We start from the raw sequence: 25,435 nt of genomic DNA on the forward strand, positions 1-25,435 counted from the left end.
CGTGATGAGTTCCCAGAACCCCGCGGGGGAAAGAGAGGTTGACTGCAAGTGGCTAGAACTGAGAGTCAGACCTGGACAGGGGACCTAAAAGCAACACTGGGGTAAGACTGGCCATGTTCCATTCACTCTTCCCTCCCTCTATCTCTCCCTGTCATTTTATTAAGCACCTACTGAATATCACCACACCCTGGGAGCCCTGGTTCCAGATTTCAAAAGGCTCAGAGCCTGAGCTAGGTTGCACTTTGCAGTCTTTGTAATTGGCTCCAGTCCTCTCCCAGGGTTTCCTGGCACCATGTTTTGTTTGTTTGTTTGTTTGTTTTCCCTCTCTATTCTTCCCTGAGGGATGAAGTGAGTAACGATCTGTTCTCTCTCTCATGATCTTAGCTGGGCAGTAGGATTTAACCCGCTTCTCTCTTGAAGGTGGCTAATGATGGGAAGACAGAAAAAGAATGAGTTTCCAAGTTAGGGGAGTGGAGTTAAGGGGTGGAAGTCAGCGGGGGGCTTCTTTTTTGTTTGTTTGGATGTTTTTGTTTTCATATTCTTTTTCATTCTAGATTACCACAAGATATTGAATATAGTTCCCTGTGCTGTACCGTAGGACCCTGTGGTTTATCTATTTTATATACAGTAGCTAGTGTCTGTGAATCTCGAACTCCCAACGTACCCCTTCCCACCACCTTCCCTGCACTGAACCATAAGTTTTTTCTGCAGGGGGAGCTTCTTAAAGCACAGATTCCTGAGCCCATATCCTGGTCTTTCTAGTGAGTAGATCTAGGGTGGGTCCAGACTGCCTGTACTCTTAACAATGCCCCTGGTTGATTCTGGGGCAGACAGTCCTCCACGCTATGAGTCCTTGTCATCTTGATGGACTCTCTGCTTCTCTCTCTCTTTTTTTAAAATTATTTTACTTTTAAAAATTACTTTTTTAGGGGAGGGAACTAGGTTTATTTATTTATGTAATGGAGGCACTGGGGATTGAACCCAGGACCTCATGCATGCTAAGCACTCACTCTACAACAGAGCTGTACCCTCCTCTCCACTCTGCTTCTCTCAGATTCAGTTCTTATTGGTGGCCGATGCTGGCTGTGGCCCCCAGGAACTTCTAGGAACAATGGTTAGGGGTCCATCCAGGTAGGAGGTCAGGTCCAGCCCACTTCTTGAGTCATCTTCCCGCTGAGCCCCTTCTCAGGAACAGGAAGCAGCAGTTTTGAAGGGAGTTCAACCTTTTCTAGGTTTCAGGGAAAGTCCTAGAGAGATTTGCTGTTTCCTCAATAGAGTTCCAGAGCGAGCTCCTTTAGGTCAGTAATGAGGGCAGCGATAGCGTGTTAACAAGGCTTATTTTTTCTCCAAGAGGGGCATTTGGGTCTTTCAGTCCAGAACAACCCTCTGACACGTGCCTTTCAGGCAGTCTAGCCAAGCTACCATTTCCTTTTCCTGCAAGGAAGGAGAGGAAGACGGCACTTGAGAATCTTCTCGATCACACCTCTGTCACTTGCCATGTTCTGTTCGCCCACCCTTCTGTCAGCTTCTATTTCAGTGCTGGCTGTGGATCCTCATTCTGGTTGAGTCAGTTCGTCTGTGTCTCAAATCTCAGTACTGGCTGAGTTCAGGAACTTGGTTTGTTCCGTCTTCAACCCTGACATTGATCTCCTACCTCGGATCCCAGATAGCCTCTGATCCAAGTTCAGGGGATGATGATAAAATGCGGTGCATGGTGGTGCCACATTTTGGTTCACAAAGAGGATAGATTAGAAGCCAGACATCTCTGTCCTCGAGCACTAGCTTTAGAAGCACACAGTCAGGGTGCTCTAGGAAGACTGGCTAGGTTGGCAGATGCATCAAAGGTTCTGCCATGATGGAAAGTCTTGGGTCTTGTCCCTTGACTTTTTATGAACAAATTACAAAATATGACCTTTTATTAAATTTCTACCTTTATGTGTTTCATTGAAATAAAAAAAAAATAGGCATATGCTTATGCTCTGCTGGGATTGGAAAAGGCTATTGATCGTAACACTCTGCATCCAAGAGTTGAAAATTATTTAGCTAAGGTCTGAGAAGCAGCGATACAAAGCATTTGATTTTGGATTCACGGTGAGGCTTGTGCAGTGTGACTCAGAGGGCAGGTGACCCCTGTGAAGGGGAGACAGACCCACACTGCTTCTGTTCCTGGTGGCACCCGTCAAATCAAATAGATCTGGGGAGGAATTGGTGAAAAGTCCAGTCCTGCACAGGTTGGCAAGACTCTTTTATCTTTTTTCTGGTTTGCCTACTGTTTTCAAGCGTCACATCTGAGTCACTTCTACAAAAGGTCTCATTCTTTTTGGTAATCTCATTCCAGCTGATTTTTTTTTTTCTGATTTCTTCTTCTTCTGAACTCTTGGAACTTATTGTCCACACCATTCTCCATTGGCTATTTCTCATCCTTTCCAGTTTCTCATCTCTGTAGTTTGATTTGGAGCATTTTGAGAGCCTGTCCCATATTGTTCTTCCTTGTATTACAGAGACAAGTTTTTCCATTCCTTCTTCCCTCCTTCAGACCCTCTGCAGGTCTCCCTATTTCCTCTACCCTACATCCTGATAAAAGAAGTTTCTACATATTGAGGAATGGGGAAGTCATTCTAGCTTACACATGAGTTAACTTGAATTTTCTGCTGACTGAAAACAGCCTGTTTGTGGCCCATCAATCATAGATTGTACAGCTGCTTCAATTATTAAGGAAAAGGGTGCATTGACCAGAAGTAAAGAGTGTCACGTTCAAAATAAGGATGAAATGCCTCCCTTCCTGGGACGCCCGTGCTGGTCCTCCTTGGATGAGAAGACACCCTTCCCAGATGCCAGGGCCATACTGACTCGCTATGTATGTGTTTGTTGATCTCTTTTTTTTTTTTTTTTAAACTTGAAGGAATGTATCCCTGACTTGTTTAATGTTCTTTGTTCTGATAAGATAGAAAATTGTGCTGAAAACCATGCTTCTCCGGAGCAGTGCCTCAGAGTTATCTGAGAGGCTGTCTACTGGACTATAGACCTCAGTTTGCTTCAAATAAAACTCTTTGCTATTCCTCTTACAGTTTATTGATTCTTTTCATCGACAATCCTGTTCTCAAAAGGCGCGGAGCTGGTACTCTGGGCGCTCACTAGCTGGGAGGCAGCTATCAGTGAGTGTGGTCACTGTGCTTTGAACGTCCACACAGGCTGCAGTCCTTACTTTGGTCCTTTTTGTTCCTATGTGGCAAGGGTACCCTGGCAGGGTACAGGGTCATGTGCTGGTGTTCTCGGGGGCCTGAGCCTCTCTGCTGCTGGACGGGGTGGAGTTATTTCAGTTGGTTAAATTTGCTGTATGTGCGCACGCACACACATGTGTGTTGGCGGGATGGGGGGTGGTGGATGCTTAAAACTGAAGCCACATGCACATCCTCTGAGTCAGCTGTCACCCGAGAACCCTGCACTGTGTCTCTAGCTTATACCCTAACAGCTAAGGCAGGCCACAATCCACCAAGGAATCGTCATCCCGCGCAGCTTCCATGGTGCTCTCAGGCTGTGCGTAGTGGAGTGAGTGAGCAAACCAAGGAAGCAATGAAGAGGTGGAAAAAAGGTGATCTTTAGGGAGACATGTAAGCGATTTGAGCGTTTGACAGTAATGGAAGAAGACACATCCCTGTGTCGGGGCCTGGCTGGCCCAAGGCAAAGTTGTCAAGTCGTTAGCCAGGCTGTCAGCCGCCTTCTTTCCTGCTCAGTCATCTAGTTTCCAAATCCTGCCTTCAGGCGGTCCAGATTCTTCCTGTTGTTTTTATTCTATTAGTTTTCAGTTCGGTAGTTGCCCCCTAGACACATCCGCTGTCCTCTGTTAAGGTGAAATAAGTTTGGGGTTTGGGCACAAAGGTGTTTGGAGCCAGGAGCCTAAAGGCCACAGGATGTGACCTGCAGAGCGTTGGGGGGGAGGGGCCCGGGGAGCTTCTTGGGCCTGTTGGTCTGCGGGGAGTAGGGGGAGGAAGGTATGATTCTTCAGTTCAAGGGAACTTGGGACATGCTTCTTTTCCCTTTATCGTAGGTGAGAAGCTTCCAGAGTCTGACGTAAGGGCCAATAACGTGGCGACGCGCCTAACGGGCAGGAAGGCTCATGCAAAGGAGACTGTCGGCCTTCCCTGTGAAGGGCAGTGGGGCCACAGGTGTGGACACCAGGGCAGCTGCCGTGTATGATCCAGAGGGTGGCAAAGGCCTTGTTGAAAAAATCACCCCTTTGTTGGCCTACCGTGGCACTGGGAATTCTCGCTTCTGTGGATTCAGGCATATTTTGCAAAGCCCTGGCCAAATAACAATCAGGAGATGCGTGTACTGTACAAGTACACACCCTGACAAGGAGCGGCATTGCGTGACTCGGGAACAGCCAGCACATGTGGGCAGGGGCGACTTGACAAAGCATGGTTACCTGTGGCTGATCTCACGGGGCAGAGCCGAGGTCCGGTCAGTTTGGGGAGGCTAGTGTGCTGCCGGAGGCGGGGGGGGGGGGGGGTGTAAGGAGACCGTGGGAACGGGGAAGGGATGTGAGGATGTGGGTGTTTATTCATGGACGTCTAGGGTGGGTCACCTGCCGAGTCAGTCGTCCAGGCTCTGCCTCCCTCACGTGGTTGCCGTGTGGCTTCCACAGGGAAGTGTAAGATGGAGGAGACACAACCGCTCTAATTGTCTCCAACAAGGAGTGGAGCGCTCCTTCCACTTCCCCTCCCCTTGGCCGGAACTTGGTCCAGCGGCCCCACCTTAACTACAAAGGACGTGGGACGATGCCCAGGGACAGAAAACTGGGCGGCTATGGGGCACGATCTCTGCCATTATCACTGGTAAAGACCTTCCATTCCAGGTGGTACCTGATAGAACTGAAAAAAGCACAGACCCATGAGATCAGATTGATCTGGGTTCGAATTCCAAGTATCAGTCCATTCCGTGAAAATGAAGATAAAATCATGGGGTTTTAAGGAGAATTAAATGATGTAACATTAATAACATTTCCAGTTCAGTGTCCGACCCAGAGCATGCACACAACACATGCCATTTCCTGTGACTCCCCATGTCTGACTGTGTGGGACACAGCACCGTGAGCAATGGGGACATTAGAACCCAACTTCTTCTCTGCATAGACTGACTAGATCATTTTTTGGAGGATAAGAGGTAGGAAGCTGCCAAATTTTTCAGGCTAATTCCTTCAATTCACTCCTTCGCTTTATCTTTAGACTCAGCATTGACTAGGATAAACAGGCATATCACTGACCATCAGAGGGTTGGGCTTGAGAAATAGCATTTTCCCTCTTTCTAATTAAGCTGGCCAGTCCCTACAGCAACCTTAACAAGCTATGATACGCAGAGATGAAACATTCCAATTATTTTTCTGTAATGCTATAATCCTTGTACAAGAGCGTCCCTCTGATGTATAATCTCCTGAATCAGACACTAAAGAAGAAATACCAGCTTTATTTGCTAAGCTTATCCTTCTCACCCAACGGGGGCGGGAAGAAACACCACCAAAACCCCGAGGTTCTCTCCCCAACTGTGAAGTACTCCCTTGAGAACCAAGTCTTTCCACTGCTGAGTGCTGAGTACTCCTTCTCTGCTTGATCTGTTTCCTGCAGGGGACACCACTGATTCTGGCGTTTGGATTCAGTGATGGTTTTCCTTTCTGATGAGAGTGAATAAGACCTGAACTGAGGAGGAGTGGGCATGAGGGTAGAGGGACACAGAGCAATGGTGAGGAAGAAAAATAGGAAGTGAAACAGTCCCAGGAGCAGTAAAAGAAGAAAGGACACCGGGCGGGGGGTCGGAGCTGGGGGAGATGCACAGCACGTGGCCACACCCTGGGTCGCATCTGCTCCCTAAAAGACTGTCCGGGAGGGGAAACCAGCTAGAGATGGAAACAGAAACCCCACCTTTGAGTTTCGTGGGATTTGAAAAAGAGCCCCAAATCTATTTTCTAGCTGTGTCCTTTTAACGGCCAAAATTACTGTGGTAAGATTAAAAAAAAAAAAAAAGGTGAAAGAACCAACTGGAATTGAAGACATCATACAAATGTAAGGCATTTTTAGTTATTTTACAGAGATGTAGTTAGATACATATAGACTTATACTGAGAGACAGCAGGAGAGGCAAAACTTATACTCATTGAGGGAAATTTCTGAATATATATTCTATGTGTCAAGTTTAGGGAAGACTCTCATGTCGTTGGGGGTATAAACAGGAAGTAGTTTCGATTTTCTGCTGCCAAGAGCACGCTGTCGAACCTTTCTGCCGGGTAGCAAGGTTCCTTATGGCCTCAGTCTGATTTCCTAATTTCTCAGACCCTTTTTGTTAACCAAGCAGTCTCAAGCAAATTGCATGAGACTCAGTGCTGATTATTTTAAAACTTCATCCTCATGCAGAAATCAAAGCCATTCTCTCCCCTGTGCTTGGAGCTGGATCAGGAGCCTGGAGGAGAGAGGAGGCTGGGGTCCTTCCTTACACAGCGAGGTTACTACCCTCTCCTGTGCTCATCCCTACCGTTCAGCTGGTTTGCCTCAGGCTAACATGACTGGTTGCAGATGAGGGGTCCACACCCAAATTGCTCCTTGGGCACAGGTGGTCCCTTCTGGGGCAAGTCGCATCCTCTGGTTGACCCTCAGCTGGAGGCTTCCCGAAAGAGCCCTCTGCTCAGAGGGCCTGTTTGTGGTGTGGCGGAAATTAGCAGGCACCACACTGCCCACATGGATAAATTCTGAATTTAGAAGTGGAGAATCTTATTATTTTTTTCCTTACCTACATCCTTAGTTGTCAAAACTAGGAAAATTGAGGAGAAACTAATCTCTCTGGAGTTTAATGCATATATTGATATGTAAATGTATTAATGGACATATTAAACTCTAGCAAGATCTATTTATCATCGACCTATATATCTTTGTATCTATGTATCTATTTGCGTGTTTCTCTCTTCCACTCTTCCATTTTTATCCGAAGCCTAGCATGGAAAATCTTGACATCCTTTTTCAAGCATGGTTCATTCCAAATCTGTTTTGAAAAGTGGGAAATGTTTCCTCTCATTTTATAGCGAAGATCATTTTCATGATGCTCTAGCTTCTCTTGTAAATTAAAAAAAAATCTCCAACTTTACTGAGATATAATTGACTTACAATACTGTGTAAGTTTAAAGTGTACAATGTGATGATTTTGATTTGATATACACATATATTGCAAAGTGATTACCACAGTGAGTTAATACATTCATCACCTTATATAGTTACAATTTGTGTGTGTGGTGGGAATTTTGAAGATTTACTCTCTTAGCAACTTTCAGACATACAGTGGAGGGTTGTTAACTATGATCACCATGTCAAGGAGGTAATTTCCTCTCTTCTCTGTCTCTTCTGTTTCCCCCCTCTTCTAAAAACCTGCTTCCTGGTGTTTCTATCTGCCTGTAAATGATTTCCAGTTTCCAATTTCCAATATCCTCATTTTACTGTCATTTTCTCTCAGGTCTTTTCAGGACGCCATCCTCTAAAACACACCTGCAGTGCCTGTGTTTCAGCCATTTTCACCTTCTCTGTTGGTCCTTCGTCCTTTTTTCAGACGTCTTACATTTTATCATGGAAATTATCAAGAGGACTCTTCATGTACTTCTCTTTCTTTTTCTTTCTCCCTTCCTTCCTCTGTCCCTCTCTTTCTTTCCTTCTTTCTTTGTCTGCCTGCCTGTCTGTCTCTGTCTCTTTCTTTGTCTGCCTACCTGTCTTTCTTTAAGAAAACCTTTTGCAGAACCGTTGTTGGCTAAGCCCCCATTCATTTGGTTACTTAGCGCCTCTAGTGGACACTGCTGATGCTCAGTGAAACCATGCGGTCCTCTATATTTCCCATACTCCCTTGCAGTCAGGATGGCCACGTGACTAGCTCTGGCCACTCAGGTGTCACATCCAGGCTGAGAATGGTTCAGTAGCCACCGTGCCTGCCCTATGCCCTCTTCCCCACCACCTGTGGGCTGATCTTCCAAAAATATCACAAGTTGGCAGAATCACAAGATGGAAGCTGACTTGGTCTCTAAGTTTTGGTTCAAGGAGAGCCACCCATCTCACATCAGACAGTGCCGTGAGTGCAAAATGGACTTCTGTTATGTAAAGCAGCTGAGACATAGGGTTTATTTGTTACCGCAGCAGAGACTAACCTACCCTGACTAAGATAGCAGCCACCTGGCACCTTGACACAGCCAGTTCTAACTGTGATAGGCAAGATGGGACATTGCTTAGAGTTCATGGGACTCAGGGCCATTAGAGTAGGAGGACTAAAAATACAGGGATTATTGGTGAGTCCCTGGATCTGCATTGGTGGTGGTAAGTTGTTCAGGTATCTTGAATTTAAATGTTTTCTAGGTCTTTTTAAGGAGCAGCTAATGGAATTATCTCTTTCTGCCTCTTATCTTGCTTTGAGAAGCTTGGTTTTACAAAATGCAAGCACTGAAGCACTTTCTGTCGATAAGATTGTTTCTGATTTTAGGCTGAACCAACATTTTTTTTTTTTCAATCTAGAAAATTTGCATTGCTTTCCCAAGCCTTTCCCAAGGCCCCCATTGTTGTGGACTCTGTCCTGCTTTCTCAGCAGTGTCACTGTTTAGTTCAGAGTGCCGGAGGCTCCCATTTAGGTGTGTGGCCAAATGTGCCGACAGATGCCTTCCCTAAATTGGGCTACAGCAGCTGAAAATCTGCCCAGAGAAGAAGTGGGCAGATTTTTGGCTTCAGGGAAATCCTGGAGAAGCTCACAACTTTGCTTCCCCACATGTCTGCAACAGACGGTGCATGGAATAGCGATCGAGTGTTGCTGCCTAGGTGATTTTGTACTGTCTGGACCATGATCTGAGAGGCTTTCATGATGTCTCAGAAATGTCCATTGTTCTCAGTTTCTTGTAATCAACATCTTTCTGACGCAAGGGAATATTCCTAGAGGACAAAGAACCATGGCCTCTGGGCTTGGTTCCAAATATAACTGCAGAGATAGACAGCAGATGGAGCTTCATCATCGTTGGAAGCTCTAAATCTGGTCCAACCAGGCAACTTCACCTTCTGCCCTTCACCCTGGGGTCAGGCCACCAGAGCTGTTTCGAAATCCCCCTAAAGTCAATGGTCTGCAGTCAAAGTTACAAAACTTTCAGGGATGATGGAGCGTTCCATCTCTCTCTGTCCCTTAAGAAGGTAAAGTGATATTTTTTTTCCTCTCTTATTAAGGAAAGTAGATACACAGTTCTGAATATAGCACATTTCGTTAATGGCATCAAGACGGGTCTTTTTTTAAAAAAAAGTAATGATTTTTTTGGGCACAAATGCAGCACCAGAGATGGTTTTCAGCAGCCTCTTCCTTTTGATCATTATAATTGAATAATTATTATATACACTTGAATGTTCTATTTATGCTAATGCATTGGTTATAGAGAATGATACAACTGTCTTCAGATTCTGCTGGTTGTATTAAGAATGGGAGAAAAAAGCCACAGAGGTAATTTCATTTCATTATTTTTGTAATTATTTCCTTCTCATTAATGTTCCTTAAAATCTTTATAGTCAAAGCTAGTGTTGATTGAACAAAATCTCCCTTTCTTAGGCTAGGTCATTATTCACAGAGCCCACAAGAATGGGGAAACATTTAGGGACAATCTCCCATTAGTTTCATCGATTGGGAAAGGACACCCAAACCAAACAAGCTAGATGTGTATTTCTCTCTGACATGGAGGTGTGGAGGCACGTGGGCAGTCAGGCTCTGATGCCTCCCCTCCACAGGTTGTGAGCAAAGCAGCCCAGGCTCCTGCCAGCCTGTTGAGGCTCTTTTTGTGCCTTCTATTCCTGGTGTCAACCAACAGCCCAAGATGGCTGCCTCAGTGTCAGCCATCAGGGTTACATTCCGGTCTCCAGAAAGCAGGAGGCGCTGGAGCAAGGGGAACATGCCAGCTGGCCTGGCATGTCAGTTGGTCCCTGGAGATGTGACACATCATTTTTGTTTAGATTTCATCTGACCATAGCCATCTGGCCCCATATAATTGCAAAGAAGCCTGAGAAACATTATTTTTTTCCCCCACCGCCAGGCAGACATAGACTGAGCTTTTTAAAAAATCCTGAATTCTACTACTATGAAAGAGGGAAGAAAGTTTATTGGTAGTCAGCCAGCAGTTTCAGACTCATTGCCCTTCAACCTTTGAATGAACCAGAGGGCCACGGGTTAGAACTTGATTGAGGGCAGTCTGAATGAGGCTGATAGAGGGTCATTCATATTCCGTCCCCACCCCTGGCCTGATGGGCAATTCGTCTTGGCTCTCTGGGGAGACACATTTCTTCCTCTTAGCCTACATTTATTATGGAACCCACTCATGTTCTTTAAGATGTTAACACTTTGGATAAAATGCAAATGTTCTTTGAGAATATTAATGGCTTAAGTAGCATGATGTAGTACAAAAGGACAAGGTGTTTGAATCAGACAGAGCCGCATTTAATTCTAGCTCTCTTGCTTCTTAAATGAGTGAATATGGCAATGAATATGAACATCCAGGCCTCAGTTTTCTCATCTGTAAAATGAGTACCATAATACCTTACATGTGTTATGTATGTGTGTAGCAAGTTATATATATAATGTTTGCACAGTGCAAAGTTGGTGATTCAAAGTGATCCTGACTTTGTATTTCCCTACTAACCAGGCACGTATCAGCTCCAATCGTATTCTTGTATTAACACAGCGCTGGGCCCCTAGGAGATGTAACTAATGGTGGATAAGTTTTGATAAGGGATGGTCAGAATTCTTCTGCAGGAGAGAGAGAGCTTTCTGAAAGGTGTGGGTGAGTTGCTGTAGTACAAGGTCCTGCTCAGCATCAGGCAAGATTCGAACTCCCAACTGCATCCAGGAACATGTTTATTTTGACATGATGCTGTGATGGTTTGGTTCAGTCACTTTACCATGGAAGCATTTTGATATAATCTGAAAAAAACACACCCCTAAACTTGATCTTTTAAAAACTTTGCATCATTGGGCAAAACCAAGATCCACGTGGAGTGAACCTCAGGGTGTGTGTGAAAAATGGGGCCAGTGTCAAGAATGAGGGTGAGACTCAAGTATGGAGTAAGGATCAGGGGTAATTATTGCACTTTTTTTAAATAATAAAGAAAAATAGTGTGTTTACTTTTGATCTTGGGTGTTTAAAGCATCAACAACCTCATCAAATGAGTTATGTCAAAATGTCCTGCGTAAAGCAACACAGGTGGACACAGAGATCGTCCTTCTAAGTGAAGTAAGCCAGAAAGAGAAAGAAAAATACCATATGAGATTGCTTATATGTGGAATCTAAAAAATAAAACACAAATGAACTTATTTACAAAACAAAAACAGACTCACAGACATAGAAAACAAACTTATGGTTACTGGGGGTGGGGGAAGTGGGTGGGAAGGGATAAATTGGGAGTTCGAAAGTTGCAGACACGAACTACTATATATAAAATAGGTAAACAACACATTTCTACTGTAGAGCACAGGGAACTCTATTCAACATCTTGTAGTAACCTATAAAGAAAAAGAATATGAAAAGGAATATATGTATGTGTATATATGACTGAAACATGATGCTGTACACCAGAAATTGATACAACATTGTAAACCGACTCTACTTCAATAAAAAAGAATGCAGATTTTTTAAAAAAAAAGAAAAAAAATGTCCTGCTTAAAATGCAGTCTTAGTGCTGAATATGCAGAGTGGATATGCTGCCTTGGAAAAAGACATAACCACGTGGGAGATGTGTAGTCTTTTTAGAAGTTCAGGAGCTCATCAGTGAATTTGGGGAGAGACACAAGGAGCTGAAGATCCCTTCAGAGGAACTCAGAGCAATCAGCATGCTGCGTGCCCCGGATGTGTGTCACTGGTGATGAGCTGTGTTCTTGCGCTTTTGAATCTGCGCAGTGGCGTGTGCTGAAATCCAGCAGGGAGTGGGCCATGAGTGATTTTTCCCCACCTGAAGGGCTGTTGTGAGGAACTGCCCCTTTCTCTGTGGTTTACTGCTACCACCTCCATGCTGTATGTGAGCGCAGCCAAGCACTAACGCACTAACGGCGCCTTTCAGAGCTTCGTAAATCCTTCCCTTGATAAACTAGGAAAGTGTGGGCAGGATAAGTGCCCGAGGACAGAAAAGCTATCCAGGATCCTGAAAGAAAAGCACCCTGACCTACGTCATAATAGACCTGTAGAGGAATTCTGCTCAGAAGAGTATTTTTCTAGACCTCAGAATTTTGTGTCATGCTATGTTTTGCTGTTTATTTGCTGGCAATGTCTAAAAATTTAAGAGAAAAGGAAAAGAAAAGAGAGATAAATGTAGCTGTGTATCTTACCTTTGCTATAATGCAGTGGTGAGTGATGATACTCTTTGTGTTAGCTTTACGGTCCCTAAAAAGGGATTTGAGGGGTAAAGTAAGGTGACCATCGTGAGAAGAAATATGGCATAGTTGATGCGTGACACTATTCTTATGGAGCTACAACTGAAAAAGTAGTGAAGTGAGGATTTTGGAAAAGAAATATGTTCAACTGTCAGCTCCTACCTACATGTGTTACAAAACGTTCATGTGTTACAAAACATTCTTGGATATGATACAATCCCATGTTGTGTATCATAACTGAGAGGTATAAATAAAACATTGTGGTAAAAAAGGTCATGAGACTTTTATGTGGAGAAAAAAAGTGACCTACTGTCTACTATAAATTGGGGTGTGGCCATCATATGAAGCTAATGGTTGGCCAAGAAATGAAATATGCATAACATATGGTCACAATTTTCTAAGTTTTAAATCTTATATGGAAGTTGATCTTAAATGAAAGTGTGGGTTACATTTTGAACCCTTGAACTAGCTTCTATATTAATTTGTTGAATGTATAAATGAACTCAAAATATCTAATTTTTCTCCTAGAGAAATAAAACCTTTTCTTGTTTTTTGTTTGTTTGTTTTCTGTTTTAAGCAAACAGGGAACCATTTGGATGGGACCTGTACTGAAATATATTCAAAATCCAAAGATATAAAACACCTAATGTATATCCTGAGTCAAATCAAAATTCTGTTTGGTCATCTCTTGAGAGGGTCAAACCATCAATGTATTATCGTGAACAGAGAGTATTAGAAAGTAGAAGAGAAGAAAATTACCCCTCCCACCCTTCTTTCAAACATTTTTTTCCTTTTCCTTTCCTTTTTTTTTTTTTTTTTTTTTTTTTTTTTTTTTAGTGTAGATGCTTTTTCTTCTGAATTCATTTGCTTCTGGTGCACTTTTCGGCGTTTAGATTTTCATTCAGTTGCCACGTGGTACATCTTGCATTGTACATATTTACTCACTACACGACAGATTTCTCATTTCTCTAATATTTGAGCTCATCTTGGGCTTTCTTGTTGGTTTTTAATTGAAAGCTTCATTGAGTAAATATGCTGGACTCTCCAGTCTGGATTCCTCGTTTCGCGGAAGGCACGGCTCGCTTGTGCCCTGGGACGCTGTGTTTATTGACTGACGTGCTGAGCGAGGGTTTAGATAGGCGCTCTCGAAGAGGAAGGATGGGGGAAGGTGCTTACGGAGGAGAGGGAAATCTGGAGGCCTCTCTTAAGTTTCGCATTTGTTGAAGGAATTGGGAAGTTTAGATTTGTTTTTGATTTTTTAAACATGAGCGATGTTCAGTTTGGTTTAGATGGAAGCGCCATCAATCACTTAAGTGATGTGCGGCAGGAAACCATCACTCGGAAATTGCTGGGACCGGGAGAAGGCTAACAGGAGAGACCCCTGCATCACTTCAAATCCACTTTCCAAGCATTCAGACCTTGCCAGAGTCCGCCCCGGTTTTCCTATGGGTGACCATACCCAGCACCCTCGTCCCCCGCCGCTAACGTTCCCACGAATACTTACAGGCGACTCGGCGCTCCACTGGTGTGCCTCAGGGTTTGACATTTGGTGCTACATGATTTTTATTTCAGCTTCCACTTAAGTGCATCGAACTGAATCAGAAAACAGTGCTGGTGAGACTCAGGCACAATCACACACACAAAGAAAGGCGCAGGCCTGACACTGCCAGGCAGGAATTGGGTTTGTCCTGTGCAGGAGGTAGGGGTGCCCTGCCCTCCTCCCCCCATCCCTGGGGGCAAGATCAGGCTTTATCCTGAGGGGGTGGGGGAAGCAGCTTGAAGTACACTGTGGACGTTCTCTAAAACTTCTGGATGAAATGCGTCTAGTAAATCTTCCAAATTCATTTCATTTTTGTTGTTTCCACTTCTGTTCTGCGTTTGGTGTGTATCTCCTTTACACATGATGGATGCGATCAAGGGCAAAGCCAAGCTTGCCCACCCCTTTTTTCCTCTGGTTATGCCCATCAGAATCAAGAGTGCTGAGCTGATAGGACCGTGGGCTTATCCTAGAGGTAAACTCTGATGGTCTCTGTTAGAAAAAACGTATTTTGTTAATTCATATCTTTCTAGAAGGAGACATCCACTTTCCTCCCTGGGTAATGGGGGTGGGATTGGAGTGGCATTTCTGTCTCTTCCTGTAACCTTTGCCCAGGAAGAAGAAGGACTTCTTTGATTGGTGAGATTGGTGGGAGGCTAACTTCGCTTGGACCTCATCACCTAGGGGAGGAGGCTAATGCATTGAAAAGACAGCGTGTGCCCATCACTCGCACTCTTGGCCTCCAGCTTGCTGATCAGGCTCAAGAATGGGCTTTATTTTGCACTTCAGACTTCCATTTATGAGGCTGCTATTTATCTTTAGTTCTTTGTGTTTGTGCCCTGACCCTACCGTAAGGGAGAGGAGGGGAGTGACTGGTTTTCCAGGGAGCCCACTGCCCAGGTGCTGCCTGATGGCTGCGGAGGGCTCCCCACTGCTGAGACCCTCCCAGGACTGACCTCCAGGGGATCCTAAACCGTGCTGGTCATCAGGACCATCTGGGACACCTGCTGGAATGCATATTCCTTCCACCCGCTCCAGAGCTAATGAATCAGCACTGCATCGAGTATAGGATTCTGTGTTTTGAACAAGTCCTGCAGGGGACTGTGACAGTCAGCCAAGTTTGAGGAGCATCTTTTGAGACTTTTACCAATATCTCCTTCCACAATGAAAACTTGCATTTTCCTTGTCATAATCTTCCAGGTGCCTATTTAGGGACCAATCAATGACTGACTTTTGCGCGGACTGTTGTTTTAATATACGACTTGATTGCACCAGACGAGGATCTTTGTACGTGTCAACGAAGAACGTGTAGAGACAATGCTAGAATTAAACTGAAGGAAGGATGCCACTCCAGGTTCCGTGTCAGCCTGTGGGGCGGTCTGCCAGCGGTTGTGGTGATGGGGAGCCCTATGAGCACTGTTCAAATCACACCTTGTAGGCCACGGCCCCCTGCAGAACTCACCTGGCCCTTGAAGTGTATTTCAGGGTGACAGTCTTTCCTGCCCATGCAGCTGGACTTGGAATGGGAGAGCAGATGAAATGTAAATTCAGACACACTTGGGAGTGAGCAGTTCCTTCTTCTCAATAGACAGGCATGGCGTGGAAGATACAGGTGACAGGCCAGGGACTGGTGACATTCATAAATCATCAGGTCCTAAAATTCCCATTCTAACAGGATTATTTTAAAGAGGGTTAGCTCTCTATGGTTGTGTAATGTCTTATTCTTTCATCTTAAGCATTCATGTTTGATAAAAAACGATTCCTCATGTAAATTCATTTATTATAATTCAATCCTTCCTCAACTCCCTTGATATAGAGCTCCAGAATGTTACTCTTCTTTTTCCTCTTGAGAAAGGTGCTAAAAATGCAATACTGCCTTATGGTATATGAATTCATCCAAAGTTCTTGCAACGAACCCTCCTGCCTCCTGTAACTTGTTTTTTTGCCTGCCTAACAGATTACTGCCCACTCTGGAGGGTACAGACTCGTTGTGAGTACACATAATGAGTACTGGATTCAACCAAAGGTATCTCGTTGATCAATTTACTCCCTTCTCCTTTCCTGAGTAGTCTGCCCTTTCACTGCTTTGACGTTTTGAGCCATTTTGCTCTTCCCTGTGGGATGAACACACCTGCAGAATGAGCACCCTGGTTAACCCCGTGGTCCTGCCAACCCCGCATTCTGGCATTAACAGGGGTACCAAGGGAAGACTGATGTGACAACTGGTCGCTGAACTTCCTGATATTGACTTATTTATTTATTTATGACAGGAGGAGGTAATTAGGTGTGTTTATATTTTTAGAGGAGGTACTGGGGATTGAACCCAGGACCCTGTGCATGCTAAGCATGTGCTCTACCACTTGAGCTGTGCCCTCCCCCTGATATTGACTTAAAAGTTACAGTGGTCTGTGGTTTATCTTTCCCTGGCAACTGTAAGCTAAAATTAACAGTGACCTGCCAGTTAGTGTTAGTCTTGTGAATATTTTTTGCAGATTAAGGCTCAGGTAAATGTCTGCTAGGCGTTGAGAGAGAAACTAGAGGAGTTCTGAGTGCTTTGCCCTGTTGCGGATGAAAAAGCCAACGGACCTCATCTGCATGCTGAGTGGTCCTTTCTGTTCCCGTTGCTCCATCAGTCCGACTCAGTGCCCTACTTTGTGGATGGTTTTTGCCTGGCAAGTGGAGCTGCTCAGCCTTGGAGCCAGGGTTGCTGCCTCTACCCAGTGTCGTGCTCAGGAGCTGGGCCTATGGAATTAGCAGCTGTAATGGGACTGTGAGGAATTCAGCTGCAAGAAGCAAGCGGAATAGGAGACCCGTGTTGTCCCAAGTAACCCCTGCAATGTGACACAGGAGCAACAGAGAAATGCTTTGGTATCCCCCCACATCCTAACTTTAGAAATTCATTTCTTTGCTGTAATAGACTATGCTGCCAGGAATCCTGTGTAAACATGTGGAGTGTTTACCCTCTCTAGGATGTCAAGTTATTATTATTTGCTCAAACAAATGAGTGATGGCCAGTGACCAGATACTAGCAGCATCCTGAGGGTTGGGGCAAAGGACTGGAAGGTTTGACAGTGAGCAAGTGCAGGATGGCTGGAAGCGCACTGTCTCCTAGCAGGTGCTCTGGGGTCCTCCGACCATTTGTCAGTAGCCACAGGAGGCAGTGTGAAAGGAGCTGCCGTGATTCCAACCTAACAAGGAGTTACTTAGACTGGAGCCCTGAAAGGTCCACGGTCTGCGTCCATGAACAGTCCTCCTGGTTCTTGAGAACTCTGTGTCCTCCTCTGATGCACCCTCGCAAGGGAGTCTTTTAGGAAGGACCCCCAACTTTTGCTGCTTGAATTCACGTTTTCCCTTTATTCCGGGATCTTTAGTACTCATTTGCTTGTCACAGTAACTTGCCGTCTGACCACTGTTATGAATTTGATTAAATTTAAAAAATTTGGATCTCTACTTTTTTTTTTTTTTTACATCGAGGATGGCTATCTCTAGTGCTGCTCCTTAAATCATAATCCTTTTTCAGGAAAGTGGTGGTTTAGCCTAAGACAGTGACTTCTAAGCCTGACAGATTACTGGTTTCTGAAGAAAAATTTCTTTGTCCAGTCACTTAAACATGGCCAGCAGGTATTGCTTTAGTAACCCATTAGCTCCTCCAGTCTCTCGTCTCCTGTTTGTGGAAAGGGACAGGAACATGCCCTTAGGTGTGTGGGACGTGCATGGGTGAGTTTTCCGTTTGTTATTAACCCCAGATCCTACATCCAAAATCCTTGGAATGGGGCATGCCTACTCATTTTGCTTAATGTTTTGTAATTTCTTCCTTATATTGTGTGAAAGGCAGTCAAGGATTCTTTCTTTTATAAGCCTCACTGTAAATTGAAATAATGAATCTATCCCAGAGAAGGAAATAGGACACTGATTTTTTTTCCATCACTCCTATGCTATACCTTAAAAAAGGTATCAGAATGACAAGGAGCATCACACAGGCTACAAAAAGAGTCAGTTTTGGTATATAGACCTGAGAATGGCAAAAGCTCTGAGAACTGAAAACATAAGTAGCCAGAGTACATTGTAAGAGACTCAAAGTGACTCCTCCCCAGGAGAAGTCAATTTTATTGACATTAACTCCTCCAGAGTCTGCACCTTAACTTTATAAAATGTAGCCATGTAGATGTTTGCAAAGAAATCACAGCAAGTTCCCCAAATCAGAAATGATAAGGCTAGACTCATTGTTTCAGAATGCGTTGACATCTGAAATCAAAGGTAGCCTTGTCAATTCACCTAAAACAAAACAAAACCTTTGAACGTTATACAATTTAAAGATAAATTAAGATGGAATTTACAAATTGCTTAATTACGAAAGAGGAATAAGACATCTATCTATCTATCTATCTACCCTCTATCTGTCCACCCCTATGGAATAAAGTCAAAGTATTACTCAGAGAAAAATTTATAGATTTTAATTTATTTATTAGAAAACAAGAGATTGAAAATCAATGAGCAAAGATTTCAGTTTCAGAAGCTAAAACATGATAACAAAGTACATCAAAAGAATGGAGAGAGAAAATATTGATACACACATATGCTGAAAGAAAATCAGTACAAATGAATGCAGAAGTTAACAAAACAGAAAATAAAAGGTACAAGATGCCTGGTCAAAATCTTTTTCTTCGAAGTAGCGGGTAAAGTTGTCAAATCTTGTCAGTTTGATCAAACTAGAGAGCAATAAATGAATGATAAATATGTTTAAGAACAAAAAAGGGGTGTATCTGATAAAGAAGACACTAAAAATATAGAAGGAAAGGTTTCACTTTTGAGAAGACAGCTTGAGGAACACTACAGACTCATTCCTCAGCAAACTAAGCAAAACTGGTGAAAATTATTATTATTATTATTATTATTATTATTATTATTATTATTATTATTATTATTATTATTATTATTATTATTATTATTTTAGGCGGGGGGAAATCATTAGATTTATTTATTTATTTTTAGAGGAGGTACTGGGGATTGATCCCAGGACCTCGTGTGCACGCCAAGCATGCACTCTTGAGCTATACCCTCCCCCCCACCTTGCTGAAAATTATTTTTAATAAACATTTAAAGTCTCTGTAAATAACCCTTCAGGTCTACAACAAATGAAGAAATAGTTCAGTCAAGAACGTCTGCTGGAACTTTACAACAACAGTGAGAGTCTGTGGCATTTGAACCACGGCTTTCTTCCTCATATCTTTCCCCCGGTTCAGCTTGATTAACGCTCTGTTCTGGGTGGATGTTGCCAAGAAGATGGGGCATCCTCCCCACTCAGGTCTCACTAAAAGTTCCCTGTCTCACTGAAAAGGGCAGACAGTTACCGTTTCTCATCCCTCCAACTCCACGTTGGAGAAGCTAAATTCCTGGTGCGTGTGGGCTTAGAGGTCAGGGGCCCCTTCCACCAATTAGCTCCCAAGCATAAGATAGAACAGGAGCAAAGAAATGACAGCAGGTGGAAACTCAGACCCACAGGAACCAACGAAAGGGATGAGAAATGGTAAATAAAAAGGTAAATATGACAAACTCTGTAACTGTATCATGGCTCTCCTTTCTTTTCTCAATTTCTTTAGTAGACAAAAAAGTAAAGGCCATGACAATATATTGATGGGTTTGTAACACCGACAGATGTAACATACACAACAATAATAGCACAAAAAGGGGTAAGCGGGAATAGAGGCATGTCGGGGTAAAATTTCTGTATTTCATTTGAATTAAGTTCGTATAAATCTGAAGTAGATTCAGTAAGTTAAAATATTTGTGAAAAGCCCTGGAGCATTTGAAGGAGTCGGAAACGAACTAACTTCCCTGATGCCTAAACCTGTCTGCTCATTCTTTCTGACTAAGAAACCCCATAGTTTGCTTTCTCTCCCTTACTGCTTTTATGCTAAGTAACCCCCAAGCTTCCCCTTACATTCTTTACAAAACAGTTTAAACCCAGAGGCTCTGCTCCAGGAAGAAGGTAATGGGTTGGTAATCTCAGAAGAATGGACAGACCCTCTGAAGTTCCCCCATGATGCCAGAAAGATTCATTAAGGTTAAGGGGAATTCAGCCGCACCCTGTAAAGCGCCCTGGTTGTGATCACCTTTTCTGTTCCACCCAGTTTTTTCCTATGAAACTTCAAGTCTCCCAGCTCCAAGAGGGATTCAGAGTCTCTACGGCATGAGCGGGCTGTGACTCCCTTTTGCCTGGCAAAGCAATAAAGCTCTTCTTTTCAAATCCTTCCAAAACTCTGCCTCCAAGTCTCAATCCATTTTCGGGGTACAGAGGCCAGTTTTGTGGCAACAGCCTTGGTGACCCACCCAGCGTGGGGCTGGACCCCCTTTTCTCCTTCCTACCTCTGAACACCCCGCTTGATAGGATCGTCTAAGGGCACCCCCTGTGCCAGCCTCCCTTGGGACGGCGGAGGGTCGAGGGGGCCCGAGGAGCCCAGACAGCCGAGGCAATCAGGACAGGAGAGGAGAGGAGCCCTGTGTGAGCCTCTCGGCTTGCCGTAACCCGGAAGTGCGAGGCGGAAGTCGGGCAGAAGTCTGCGGCAGGAGGCCCGGAGCCGCGGCAAAGCCCAGCAGCTGCCGAAGCCCTGTTTGTTTTGGGACTCTTCTTCTTCCTTCCGTCCTCTGTCGGGACCTCCAGCTGCTCGGAAACCTGGGAGAGAACAGAACGCTGCTCAGGGCGTCGCGACTCCGGGGCCAGGACTGGGGTAAGTTTGCGGGGACGGCCGAGGCCCGCGGGCCCTGCCCAGGGATCCCCTAAGGCAGGGGAGTCCCTAACTTGACGACAAGGCTCTCCCAGTGACGGAGCTCCCACTGGATGGGCGCCGACTGGATAGCGGTCACAGGCGTAGCGAAACCGGGAAACTGTTGTTTTGACTTTGAACTTGGGCCTACTTTGAATTTCGGGGCTTCCGTTTGCTGACCGGGTTTGAATTTTGCGTTGTGTGGGCACTACAGATCAAAATGGGCGGTACTGTTTCATTCCATCAGACAGTCCCTTAGGAAAAATCTTGACACACTAATTAAACTGCAGTTAGTTACCAACTCCAAGGCCTTTGAGATACAAATGCTCTACCTGGGCTTCTCCAGGAACCCTGAACTTGCCATCTTTTTAAAATGCAAATTTCGAGAAAGGGCGGTAAATAATTTGGAACTTGACTGGCTAAAAACAAATAGAAATCTTGTCTCTTCCGTAAATATTAGTAAAAATGGTTTAGCCGTCTATACAGGAGACTTTAGTTTGTTCCACCTGCCAGAAAACCAACTTGAATCCAGCCTCTTTTGTAACTGAAGGATTTTATGTGGTTGTACCCGATTCATGGTTAAAATATTGGAATGAGAACTACGAGACCTCTATGTTTTGTGTGTTTGTGTGTCTACATACATACAGGTGTATGGTGTTGCCTAAGTCAATTCATAAAACAGCCCTATTTAATTGGCTTAAAGAAAACTAAGTGCTTATATGAATACTCAGAAATATAAAGAAAACGGATCAAAATAAATTTCAGGTTCACATGACCTGGGAAACATTCAATACTAAATCATACATGGTTCTAAAGCTAGCTTAAGCTTGTTGGTTTAATGAATATAAACATGTCTTTAGAACCATCAATGCTAAGCGTAATATTTCTGTTGCACCTAGGCTTACTAGATGTCAAATAAGAGCTTATTATGTCTGTTGCAAATTTGTCAACAAGGAAAGTAACTCAATGTGTAAAAAGAAAAGCTTTCAAGAAAAGTAGAAGTAAACAAAATGAGAACTTTTAGGTAAACTCTATAAGAATAATTGCGTTTTTGGAATGTCATTCTAAAATTGTTCCTACAGGTTTTGCTAACTTGAAACTCAGTTAAATGAAGAGAACTCACTAACTATCCATGTCACTTATAAAATATTGAAACATTAATTGCTGGGCAGGTCAAAGTTTATCTGCCTTTGCCTTCTTATGAGGGAAAAGCTGAAACATAGGTTTCCAATCAGGAAATGCTGATATGACAGCTGATTTACAATTACTTGCTGCTTGGCTTTTGCCAGAGAGTTAAGGTTTTTAAGGGTTAAAATTATAAGTAATTTTAAAGCTACTAAAATAATAAGGGACAAATTCATATGGATACAGAAACTGATAGAAGGTTTATAAGAGAGGAGCTCTGAGAAAAGAGTTTTATGTGTAATCGGCATTGGCTAAATTTAAGATAAATTTAGTTAAGTAAATGATTTTTAAAAATAAGCAAGTGCAAAACTGGAATTTGATTCTCTTTCTGCGAAAAGGACAAAGTTTTCTTAAAATGTGAATCTGCTTTTGGTAACAGATTGTAAAGTTTCTTTTACCCCTTAAGTGGTCTATTCTGCATTTGCCTTTAAAATACTTTATTGTTATCTTGGGAATGAGTATTATTTCACAGTGACCTGGGTTCTATCTGACCAGATGTTTCAAAACTTTTAAACAAGTTTCCCAAACACCAAACTTTGATTAAAGTTCTTTAGACCTCCAGCTAACTTTGGGATGCTCCAGAGGGCCCCTGAAATATCCCAAATAGAGGTATTAAACTAATTAGGGTCATTATGTATGTTAAATTGTGTGGGAAGCATTATAAATAGATTATATTGTATGGGAAAATGTCATTAATATAGATATTCTAGAAATTGTATGGAATTCCTAAAAATCTGGTGTGTCTGAAATGTTACCAGTTACAATTCTGGTTATTGTAACGAGGTTTCTTTATTGATTACAGTGTAACCAGGTGTTTAACCATTTTTTTAAGCCTTTTGTCATTTATAGACGGTTGTTTTATTCTGATGCTTTTGCAAAATGCTTTCTCTTCAGGAAGATTTATAAAAAGAGCTTTTTTTTTTTGACAAGTACAGGTTTCTGATAACTTTTAAATCTTACTGCTGAACTGGGTAAGAAATTTAAAAGGTCTAATGGAAACTTTGATTTAATAAAATTGCTAACAAAAAAAGAATTAGTTACAGGGGACTGAGTAAACTGGTGAATATGGTTATAACTTTTGGCTTTGTCTGAAATATTACTGGCTTTTAATCTGTGTTTTCCAGATTTTAAAAAAAAAAAACCCTCCTTAAGCTAATTATGACTTATAGCAATTTGGTAAACTATACCTTTGTAAGCAGAATTGAAAAATTTATCTTTTCCTCTCTACCTGATGCCTCCAGAGACTGGAAACTCTTAGGTTCCCAGCAACTTTATCAGGTAAATTAAGAAGACCACCTCCTTATTAGCACAAAAATCTCGGAAGTATTTTGGGGACCTCAAAAAAAAAAAAAAAAAAAAAGAGGAATCTTTATTTGGCTCTATTTGATTGAAAATGAGGGTAATTATGAAAGAGATTATGTTTCAGTGGATATTCAATTCTGGTTTTGTTCATTGAGGTCCATATTTACAAAGACTCACTGCCCAGACCATTCCTTGCTGTTGTATTGTTGCAAAGTTTAATTGAACTATTAAAAAAAAAAACACTCTAGGTTTGTTTCTGAAGCTAGTAATCTATTTTTGGATGAAGATTCCATGCCCCATGACTTACAACCAAGAGATTTTGCATACTGGAAGCGACATAATTTAAGGACCATCTGCAGCCTAGATGGAAGGACCCTTTATCAGGTCCTCTTAACTAGTTCATGCACAGCAGCACTGAAGGAAATTGACTCTTCACTTAATTTCCACTTGGGAAGGGCCCCTACACTGGAATGGCCTATAGAGAGGACTGCTAATCTCAAAATCACTTTAAAACAATGCTCAAAGGAGAAGCTACCAGACCAGGATGAGAACAGGATGACAGCTGAGGCAGACAGCTGACCCAAGACACCGGACCAGGCCTGTATACCAATTACTTTGATAGTCACTCACACCTTTGCTTATGAACTAAATATATTTCACAATCTTATGCAGAGTTAAAGTCAACCCAATAGTTAGGTTTATGGCGAGTGACCTATATCCAGCACTTCTTGGGTAAACTTGATGGATTTCTCCACTTCAGGGCTCTCGTTGGATGGCCCTTGGGAAATGTGTAGTTCTGTTCAGGCCCCTTTTGATATTACTAGCTGGGATTCCCTCACCTGGCCCATGAATGATACCTCCTCTGACGCTGGCCATCAGTGTGAATGTTCACCTGAAGTTTCTCAGGCTCAATCAGAGCAGCAAGAGAATTTCAGCCAAACAACATAACCTCCCTTGATGGCGGGATGGACTTCCATGGTTAACATGAGACTATGGTCATTTAAGGTGAAAGGCTTCCTTATGTTGGAAAAAATTAAGTCATACTGAGGATCGGGAGCCTAGTAACACAAGGAGATTGGGCTCGGTGCCTCATGGACAAGGACAATTATAGTCTCCCTTCAGAGATGAGGCTTGGTATGGAACAGACTAAGTCAGGTGACCTGGGGAGAAACCAGGCTGTACCCAACGGAAGCTCTTAACTTGAATTCTTACCTATGACCTTACTCTGCTGCTAGTTACGTACATTTTGTGTATAGCCTGTTTTACCAAATTGTTTCTTGCACTGCTTTGTATGACTGAGCCTCTGATAGAATGATGACCAGGCGACTTGAAGCAGTTCAGCAGGTACGTAGTTCTACAGGAGATTAGCGATTATGATGGTGCAACTCTAGATGTGGGAAGAGGCAGCAAGAGGGAATATTCTCCTGGACCATAACAGACCAGTAAGACAGGTGGCCCAGAGACTTTTTACTGCTATTAATAAGGCTGGTCCAGTGATAGCACATTGGGCGGCTTATCAATGAAATCCTCGCCTGACCTAGGAATGAGCGTTCCTCGCACCATGGGACGAAATGGTCATGAGATGCCTCCAAAGCCATGGCTGAATTTATGATCATGGGGGGACCTGCCAATTAAAACTGGCACTTGCAGTCTGCCTCTGTGAGGATTAAGTCACAAGCCACTGCAGTCACTAACCTTCAGCATACCCTGAAGGGAACTCAGGGTGGAGAGCAGGAAAGAGGCACTCTGTGCTCTGGAAAAAACCGCCAGAACAGGCCTTCAGGTACATAGATATTTTCAGGAGAAGCTCTCTGCCCAACAACGTTAGAGTACACTTTCTTTTCAAGCATACGTGGAGCATTCTCCAGGATGATCTGTGTGCTACACTGTAAGACAAATCTCAAGGAATTCAGGAGGGCTGCAATCACACAAAAAATGTTCTCTGATCACAGTGGATGAAACTGGAAACAAATAACATAAAAAATCTGAGATATTCACAAATATGTGGAAATTAAACAAAATAGTATTAAAACACCAGTGGGTCAAAGAGGAAATGGGAAGGTGAATTAGGAAACACCTTGAGATGAATGAAAATAAAGACATAATACACCAAAACTTACGGAATGCAGCTAAAACAATGCTTTGAGGGAAATTTATACCAGTACACATCTACATCAGAGAAGAAGAAAGATCTCAAGTCGTAACCTAACCTTCAATTTTAAGAAATTTTAATTTCAAATTTTGAT

Source organism: Camelus ferus, chromosome 28 (assembly GCF_009834535.1).
Source record: "Camelus ferus isolate YT-003-E chromosome 28, BCGSAC_Cfer_1.0, whole genome shotgun sequence".
In the NCBI taxonomy this organism is placed as follows: Eukaryota; Metazoa; Chordata; class Mammalia; order Artiodactyla; family Camelidae; genus Camelus; species Camelus ferus.